This window comes from Petromyzon marinus, chromosome 38 (genome assembly GCF_048934315.1).
Source record: "Petromyzon marinus isolate PM22_M1 ecotype Great Lakes invasive population chromosome 38, UKy_Petmar_22M1.pri1.0, whole genome shotgun sequence".
NCBI lineage: Eukaryota > Metazoa > Chordata > Hyperoartia > Petromyzontiformes > Petromyzontidae > Petromyzon > Petromyzon marinus.
The window spans coordinates 12629786-12639326 of record NC_133704.1 but is presented as its reverse complement, the minus strand read 5'-3'; the positions used below and the strand labels follow the sequence as shown (position 1 = coordinate 12639326).

General features: G+C 50.3%; 1 protein-coding gene across 1 annotated transcript in view; it reads left to right on the top strand.

Moving 5' to 3' along the window:
- The first annotated feature begins 2216 nt into the window (after window positions 1-2216).
- Window positions 2217-9541, top strand: part of LOC116950305 (uncharacterized) — a 29744-nt gene continuing 22419 nt past the window's right edge. Inside the window, exon 1 of the mRNA XM_076072473.1 lies at window positions 2217-2579. The gene's annotated coding sequence lies outside the window, so the exon portion shown is untranslated. The remainder of the gene's footprint in view (window positions 2580-9541) is intronic.

The following is a 9541-nucleotide window of genomic DNA, read 5'->3' as shown; positions in this document are numbered from 1 at the left end:
TCCCAGGACAGGGTCAGATGACACTTTATTCCCAGGGCAGGGTCAGATCCCACTGAATTCCCAGGGCAGGGTCAGATGCCACTTAATTCCCAGGCCAGGGTCAGATGTCACTTAATTCCCAGGGCATGTTCAGATGTCACTCAATTCCCAGGGCAGGGTCAGATGTCACTCAATTCCCAGGGCAGGGTCAGATGTCACTTTATTCCCAGGGCAGGGTCAGACGTCACTTAATTCCCAAGACAGGGTCAGATGTAACTTAATTTCCAGGGCAGGGTCAGATGTCACTCAATTCCTAGGGCAGGGTCAGATGTCACTCAATTTCCAGGGCAGGGTCAGATGTCACTCAATTCCCAGGACAGGGTCAGATGTCACTCAATTCCCAGGGCAGGGTTAGATGTCACTCAATTCCCAGGCCAGGGTCAGATGTCACTCAATTCCCAGGGCAGGGTCAGATGTCACTTAATTCCCAGTACAGGGTCAGATGTCACTCAATTCCCAGGGCAGGGTCAGATGTCACTAAATTCCCAGGGCAGGGTCAGATGTCACTTAATTCCCGGGACAGGGTCAGATGTCACACAATTCTCAGGGCATGGCCAGATGTCACTCAATTCCCAGGACAGGGTCAGATGTCACTCAATTCTCAGCGAAGGGTCAGATGTCACTCAATTCCCAGGGCAGGGTCAGATGTCACTCAATTTCCAGGGCAGGGTCAGATGTCACTTGATTCTTAATTCCCAGGACAGGGTCAGATGTCACTCAATTCCCAGGGCAGGGTCAGATGGCACTCAATTCACAGGGCAGGGTCAGATGGCACTCAATTCCCAGGGCAGGGTCAGATGTCACTTTATTCCCAGGACAGGGTCAGATGTCACTCAATTCCCAGGGCAGGGTCAGATGTCACTCAATTCCCAGGGCAGGGTCAGATGTCATTTAATTCCCAGGACAGGGTCAGATGTCACAAAATTCTCAGGGCAGGTTCAGATGTCACTCAATTCCCAGGGTAGGGTCAGATGTCACTCAATTCCCAGGACAGGGTCAGATGTCACTTAATTCCTAGGGCAGGGCCAGATGTCACTTCAATTCCCGGGACAGGGTCAGATGTCACAAAATTATCAGGGCAGGTTCAGATGTCACTCAATTCCCAGGGCAGGGTCAGATGTCGCTTAATTCCCAGGGCAGGGTCAGATGTCACAAAATTCCCATTACAGGGTCAGATGTCACTTTATTCCTCTGGCAGGGTCAGACGTCACTTAATTCCCAGAACAGGGTAAGATGCCACTTAATTTCCAGAAGAGGGCGAAATGCCACTTAATTATCACTGGCGTTAGCTGTCCGTGTTCGTCGTCAGCTCACAAACACATTAAATTGCAACTTGCTCTGGGAATTATTATCTGTGTTCGAGTGACAGAAATTAAATTTGGATCATCATCTGATGTTGAACTTCATTAGAGTAATCTTGATTTGAAGCTTTCGTGACTGCAGGAATCCATACTCTTTGGTTCTTTCGGTTAAGTCACGTAGTTAGAAATAAAATAAAACAAATCACGACGTTTCGATCGCAACACAAGCGGTCGTCATCAGGCAAAGGAGTCAGCCTCTAAAGGCAGTGAGGATTTATGAAGGAGGGAACATTGAAGTACAGTACAACAGTTTATTTTTTTGGACGGACTTCTGCTGCTCTCCACACATAACCCCGCAGCCTATAACACCTGTTTATGCACGATTGTGGGCTTGCGGCCCGTACAAGCACGATCCAGGCCCGTCGCTGCTTAGCTTCCGAGATGAATTTCCGGCTCCAGCTGATTTACATCAGTGGCGATGATATCTAAATCGGTCTTGGGCCCCTGACTTCGTCAATCCGCACTGACCAACGTGGTGATGTATAGTCAAACAACCCCTGTTAGCGGTGTGGGAGTTGTGTGGCCAGAACCGCATTTATCTCACCAGGGCTGATGTTTACACGCCTTCACAGGGTACAGTACTCATTTAAGGCTGAGTTGCCCCTGATGTTAGCGAGTCGATTCACAAATGGATTGTACGGTGCGACCCAGCCACCACGTCCGACCACCTTTGTCTCCCCAGTTGACCTTGGGGATAAGCCCAGTACCGGTTTCAAATATCCGCCCAGTTCATTGATCGGTGAGCACGAATTGAACTCGGGTTACCGGGTTCGTTGTGCAGCGCGCTAACCACAGCGCCACCGCTCTCGGCATATACAGCCTGTACCACCCACCACACGCACACACAGTGACACGTGTGGGGTGTGTGTATGTGCAGTGTGAATTTTCGGTACTTTCCTAGACCCCGCCGAGATATATATATACGCGAGCAAAGGTTCCTGGTTGTGAGTGCTTGTGAGTGCTTATTTGATTATATTTTTGTTAATTGATTAAATTGATTATATTTTTGTTAATTTCCACTGCGGAACTGAAACCAATTGGCTGCCATCTCGGCTCGAGCAGCAAAAAACAACGGGGACCGGACCCCGACGAGTGATACCTGGGGTTGACTTCAAGAGATTCGGGGACTAAAGCATCTGGGAGAAGGGGAACTTCCACTGGGGGAATTCCTGTGCGCAGGTAAGGCTGCCCAATGTGGTGTGTGGTTGTGTTTGTGTGTGTGTTGTTGTGTGTGGTTGTTGTGTGTGTTGTTGTGTGTGTTGTTGTGTGTGGTTGTTGTGTGTGTGTTGTTGTGTGTGGTTGTTGTGTGTAGTTGTGTGTGTGGTTGTGTGTGTAGTTGTGTGCGAGGTGCTCGCTAACAGCACTTGCCCCTACAGTCTGTTAAGGCTATACGGGGGATCTTTGTCTTTGTAGTTGTGTGTGGCTGTTGTGTGTGTGTGTAGTTGTGTGTGTACGTGTGTGTGTGTTGTTGTTGTTGTGTGTAGTTGTGTGTGGTTGTTGTGTGTGGTTGTTGTGTGTGTAGTTGTGTGTGTGTAGTTGTGTGTGTACGTGTGTGTTGTTGTGTGTGTTGTTGTGTGTGGTTGTTGTGTGTTTGATTCCCGCTCACGGCCAACACCGGTGACGATTATTCTGAACCTGTTTTAGGTCTCCTCCCCTAGGTCGACTCAGCCTCAAATGAGTACCTGGTGCGGTGTGTAAACATCGCCAATGGGGAGACAAAGGTGGCCGGGCGTGGTGCTGACCACCCACCCCCTCCTCTGCCGTTCCGGTCTTTATAGGCGCTCGCTAACAGCACTTGCCTCAACAGTTTGTTACAGGCTACACGGGGGATCTTTGTCTGTTTTTGGTGAGAGCGGTGGCGCAGTGCTTAGCGCGTTGCGGTGATGCCACTCTTTCTGACACCGTGGCCTCGACTAACCATGGGCGCAGATTGATATCTGAAACCTTTTAATTATTGGGCCTCCCCTAGGGTGATTCGGCGTTAAACGAGTGATGGGATTATTTGGTGGTGCGGTCTGGGTGTGATAACATCAGCAGCGCCTCGCGATGTGCCGTGCGTCGCTCAACGTTACTTGCCCCAACAGCTCGTTGAGCCTATAGGGCGATGGGATCTTTGTCTTTGTGATGTGTGTGTGTTGAACTTCTTTCGCACCGCATGTAGCCAAACCCCGTTGCTCATGAGGGGGAAAAGAGAGAGACACCAAACTGCACACAGGAAAAAAATCAAGAAGTGAGCTTTCGCCGTCAATAAATTCGTTTTGTTTTTGCATCAAATCGGTGTCGCAATTGTTCTCAACGTACGCGCGTGTGCCGCTCCGTGTTGGTAAATCCACTGCTGTATGGGTGCCTGCCGTGCGCATTCGTCAGTGTGTGTGCGTGTGTGTGCCACAGCGTATTGTTTTATGTTTCCCAGCGAAGGGCGACAGCGTTTGTCGTCGGAACAGACGTCGGGAGACGACGTTGCCACTGTGGGTTTAACCAACCCCCCGTCCCCTGCGTTGTTCGCAATGCCCTGCTGTTAACTCCACTGCTGGATGAGGGCAATTGCCACGTTGTGATGGGGGGGGGGGGGCTCACGGGGAAGTTCGTGCGTACACGTCGCGATATCATCGTCAGAGCTCGCGGGTGCGTCTCTACGCAGCAGTGTTTTGTAGACGTTTCGGGCAATGGCCCTTCTGCAAGGTACATGAATAGTGGTTGTGGGTTATTGTGTCTATCGGGGCGGGGGGACATACTTCACCGCCCTGGTCAGCGCGGGTTTGTTGAACAGGGGGAACATCTACGTGCGAGGACATCGCAGAACAACAACCTGTACGGAAAATGTAAAACGTGCTACAGCTGTAGTCGACAATACAGTAGTACTGTGGAGGGGGGGTCCACATGTCTTGTGGTCCCCATTTAATTCCATGAAACGTAATGATTTTTTTGAAGTAAGGTTCATTTAGAACGGGAATGAACGTCGTGTAAAGGGATAAACAAAAGAAAATGGGTAAATTAATTTGGGGTCACAAGACATCTGGGACAATCCTGTGTACGCAATGCACACAGAGCTTGTCAACGTGTGTATGTATCAATGTGCGTTGTGTATAGGGCACGGTACTTATGTCATGTGTGTGCGTATCAATATGTCCATGTGTATACGTACGAATGTGTGTCCAGATTTAAATGCTGTATAAATGTGTGGACAAATATGTATATCGGTGTGCATGTCCGGGCGATATGATTCCCACTCACACGGTCAACACCGGTGACGATTATCTGAACCGGTCCTGGGCCTCCCCTAGGTCGACTCAGACTCAATTGCGTACCCTAGTGCTATGTGTAAAAACAAAACCATTGCCACGAGGGAGACAAAGGCGGCCGGGCGTGGTGCTGGCCACGCGTGTACGTGCCGGCCTTCATAGGTGCTCGCAAACAGCACTTGCCACCAGAAGTGTGCGAGGCTGTCGGGGGGATCTTTGTCTTTGTGTGTGGTTGGAGCGGTGGGCCAGGTGGTCAGCGCCACGCCGCGCGATGTACCCGGTGACCTCGATTCCCAGGCCCCCCGATGAGCATGGTACGGTGCAAAAGAAGTTCCACGTAGTAGTGCACCCACAAGGGCTGTGTCCCACAGCTCCTGAGCATCCTGTATGAGTGGGATGCCCGTTAATTGATGAGTGCCGAACGAAGGTAAGTTGTTGATCTTGTTGTTTGGAGCCGTCCATAAATGACGTCACGCGATTTTGGACGATTTTTGACCCCCCCCCCCTTCGTCACACGACGTTACAAAAAGTCAGACCCCCCCCCTCAAATATGACGTCACAAAGCTCTGCCCCCCCCCCCCAAATAAAACATGCTTCAAATCGTTTTAAACTATTGTCATTTTAGTGCGTATTTAATGTGGCGCTGCACTCTGATGTTGTAGGAGAAAACATTTATTATAAAGTATATTTAATTAAGTAGAATGTGTTGTCTATATTAATTTAAAGTTGCGCATTTTTATGTGACGTCATATTTCTCAACCCCCCCCCCCCTCGTCACACATCGGAACAAATGTCTGACCCCCCCCCTAGGTGCGTGACGTCATTTATGGACGGCCCCTTTGGCCAATTTCTTCTTGAGTGTTTGGGCACGTGTGTCGATAATGCATTCCTGCGGAAGGAGCTGGTAGGAACGTTGGGTTGCTCGGTCAATGGCCAGGGTCAACGGCGGCACCACCACGTGGTGTATTCCGCAAATATGCCCGACTGTGAGGGCGGGCACAAGCCGGCGTGAGTAGGTTAAACGTTGAGTTTTATAAGGGCACCACGGGGTGACCAGCCCCACCCCACCCAGCCCTCCCCACCCAGCCCCTCCCCACCCTCCCTACCCAGCCCCACCCTCCCCTCCCCACCCAGCCTCTCCCTCCCCACCCTCCCCTCTCCACCCAGCCCCACCCCTCCCATTTTTGGATGCACGACGGACGGACGGACACAATAATCCCCTGTGGGCTGGTGTAACCAGGATAGTTCCTACCAGGATAAAGAACTTGAAATCTGATTCTCCACGGCGACATGCTCGCAAGGCCTCACAGTGCGTTACATGAAATAAACCATCCCATTAACAAAGCAATCATAATAATGTACAAATCATCTATGTGTGTGTGCGTGTCTGTTGGTAGTTCTTCATGGTTCAGCCTTCATTCCGTTTTGAATGATGTAGAGTCTTCTGCTGTGAAATACTTTCTGGGTTTAATTCACGTTAACACTTTAACGCGATTTGCTCTTTTTCATCCTTTATGTATTTTTTTGTTTCTTGACGAACCTTAAAAAAATACACAGTAGTTTTCAGATATACTTTGTGCGTCTTATAAAATGTGTGTGCACAGCTGTGAAGCCGGGGAATTGAGTTTTCACGTCCATGCGGGACTTTGTAGGATGAACTTTGAACTGTATAAGGGGCACGGGGTGACCAGTGCGGTGTGAGTTGGTCTGTAATAAGGCACTGATAAGGGGTTGACAGCTATGGTGTGTGTGTTTGTCTTGAGAGATTACAGTGGCAGCAGAAGTGGAGTGTGGTCAGTGCACCGCGCTCCCACTCCACGTTCCCGACTCCCATCGTCGGTTGATTCCAGGCCACGCCTAAAATCCAGTGGCCAAGTTGTGGTGAAGTATGGTCAGAACCCCCCCCCCCCCACCGTAACAAACACCCCCCCCCCAAGATATTATCACAAGAGACAGGCGGCGATTTTCAAAAGATAATGAACCTCAGCTGACTGTCACCTGTTCAATAAAAGGACAATCACCCCCGCAAGAGAGAGTACTTGACGCAGCGTGTAAACGTCAGCACTGGGGGAGACAAAGGCGGACGGGGCGTGGGTTGTTTTTTTTTTCCCCCAGCCACACCACCACCAACCAACCCCATCGTGCGCCTGTGCTGGCTGCTGGCAAGCGGCCCTTGCCCCTAAAAGTCTGCTGAAGGCTATACGGGGGATCTTTGTCTGCGTTAGGGCACACAAGTCGCCTGGAATTCCCCCCCCATGACGTACGCAGGGTTCTGTCATCTTGCACCACGGAGAAGTAAACTCCTAAAGGTGCCGCTGTTCCGACGTCCGAGGAACTCCTAGCCGGGCTCCGTGCCTCCGGGTCACGCTCGAACTTTAGTCCCGGGTGTGCGTAAACTGTGAACGATTTATTTGTGTTGAGTGGGGAACACAGGTCCTCCGCCTGCCAGTCATCTCCGGTCATTCTGTGGGACCTCTGTGTATAATAGAGGCTTCTGGCTGTTGCCTGATGATGCTGGTTGTAATTACTGGCAAAACGTCGTGCTCGGATTGTAAATGTTGTGGATTAGCTCTCCAACACACGATCGGTGTGCTGTAGTAGTAACGAATTGGCCACGTTCTGTTTACATGACAAACCTTATTAATTGGCTGTGTTGGGTGGTGGCGGCTTTAAAGACACATTTTATATTTATGCGATCTAACCCCCAAAAAAACACAAGAGCTATACGGGGAACCTTTGTCTTTGTGTAAGGAGAGCTGGCAGGGTGGGTCTTTTTCGATTTAAAGCTTTCGTGACTGCAAGGATTCATCTTCTTTAGTTCTTTCGGTAAAGTCACGTAGAATGAGAATAAAATAATAAATTGATAAAATAAAATAACAATAAAATTCTCACGACGTTTCGGCCACAACACAAGCGGCCTTCATCAGGTGAAGGGACCAGCCTGTCTCGAAGACTGCGCTGGAGTGAAGGCCGCTTGTGTTGTGGCCGAAACGTCGTGAGAATTTTATTGTGTTATTTTATTTTATCAATTTATTATTTTATTCTCATTCTACGTGACTTTACCGAAAGAACCAAAGAAGAAGTGTGGGTCTTGTCTGGCCTAGTGTGTTTTAAATGCGACCCTATGGGTTTTTTTACCCGTACGTAACGAACGCTATAAATAGTAGATGCGAGCTCAGTGTATCTGAGTCAGAGAGGCATTCCAGAGACACGCCATGGGAGTGGAGTGGCGGTGATGCAGCGGCTAGCGCCCTGCACCGTCAACCCGTGCAAGCCACCTGAGTTCGATTCCCGGGCCCCGGCTATAAAATAAACTAAACACTATGCTATTTTTATTTTACCAGGTAAGGCCCACTGAGCTATGCCGCTCATTGTCAGAAGCGTCCTGGCTATCACGAATGATAGATCAACGAAGTGGCTTATCGCGTGGAAATTTACAGCAGCCCAAGACTCTAAACGCGTGGTGGCGATGTTGATTCTAAATGTGGAGGGAAAAACCGGAGGACCCGGAGAAAAATCCACGTGACCACGGGGCGAACATGCACACTCAAAATATACAGGCATCGGGGTCGGGATCGAACTCACCAACTCCTGTGTACCAGGCGAGGTAGTTAACGTCTCACCACCAAAACATCAGCGGCGAGTGGAATCTGAACCGCCCCACTCCGGGACACGCTCTTTAATCAACCCGCACTGACCAGCGTGGTGAAGTATGGTTAAATCACTGACACGGTGTGGGGATGCCTTCGTCCAGCAGTGGATTGATAAAGTGTTGGAGCGCAAATGGATTAGATTGGCACCGTTACTACGGTAACGGCTGGTGAATGTGGACTCGCATTGGGTCCAATCTGCACTTTGCCACTTCTATAGCTGGGGGGAGGGGAATGGTGGAGCGAGCTGAGATCACATCAGACGTGTACTGTCGCCTACATAACAAAGACAACGACCCTCCGTATACCCTTTAACAGACTGTAGGGGCAAGTGCTGTTAGCAAGTAGCACCTATGAAGGCCGGAACGGTACACGTGGGGGTGGGTGGCCAGCACAACGCCCGACCGCCTTTGTCTCCCCAGTGGCGATGTTTATTACACACCGCACCAGGTACTCATTTGAGGCTGAGTTGACCTACGGGAGGACCAGCTCTGTTGGAGATATTCGTCACGGGTCAGGAGTGCAGTGTGCTAACCACTGCACCACCACTCCTGCCCACCCCATTCCAAAAGGAGCTGTACATACACAGCCCCTTCTATGGGAACATAGAAGTAGAGTACGATAATGGAGCACAACGTAGCGCCGAGTCTCGGCTCAGACTCCAGCGCAAACGAATAAATAATTGCTTCGATACGAACAAGGATATTTACGTCGCAATTTTGGCATGACATCAAGTTTCGCTTTACTGCCAAAGTTCCCGTTTCTGCTGAAGGAACTGTTGCGTTTCACTGGGCACAGTGGTGGCGCTGCGCCTGGGGCACTCGTGGTGGTTTGATTCCATCAAATGTTTTATCAAAGGCTCATCACCTGCTTGGCTTCCCGAGCTCAATTCCCGGCCACGGCTAACAGCAGTGGCGGCAGAGTTGTCGTCATAAACCGGTCCTGGGTGACACTACCCATTCTCCCACCCCTCTCCCCACAACGTCACCAAGCCGCACTGATAAGCGTCAAGTGTGGTCAAACCACGTCCATGACCACAATGCCATTGGGAGGCCCTGTATCCAATGGCGGAGTTGCTGTCACAAAAACGATCTATGAAATGATCATCATTTCAGGTAACTCTAGAAATACCGTGTGAATGTGTGTGTGCATGTCTGCAGCCGCTGCGCTACGAACCCGGCGACCGGAGTTCGATTCCCGCTCACAACCAAAAACAGTGGCGTATGTTTGTACCGGTCCTGATCCTCCC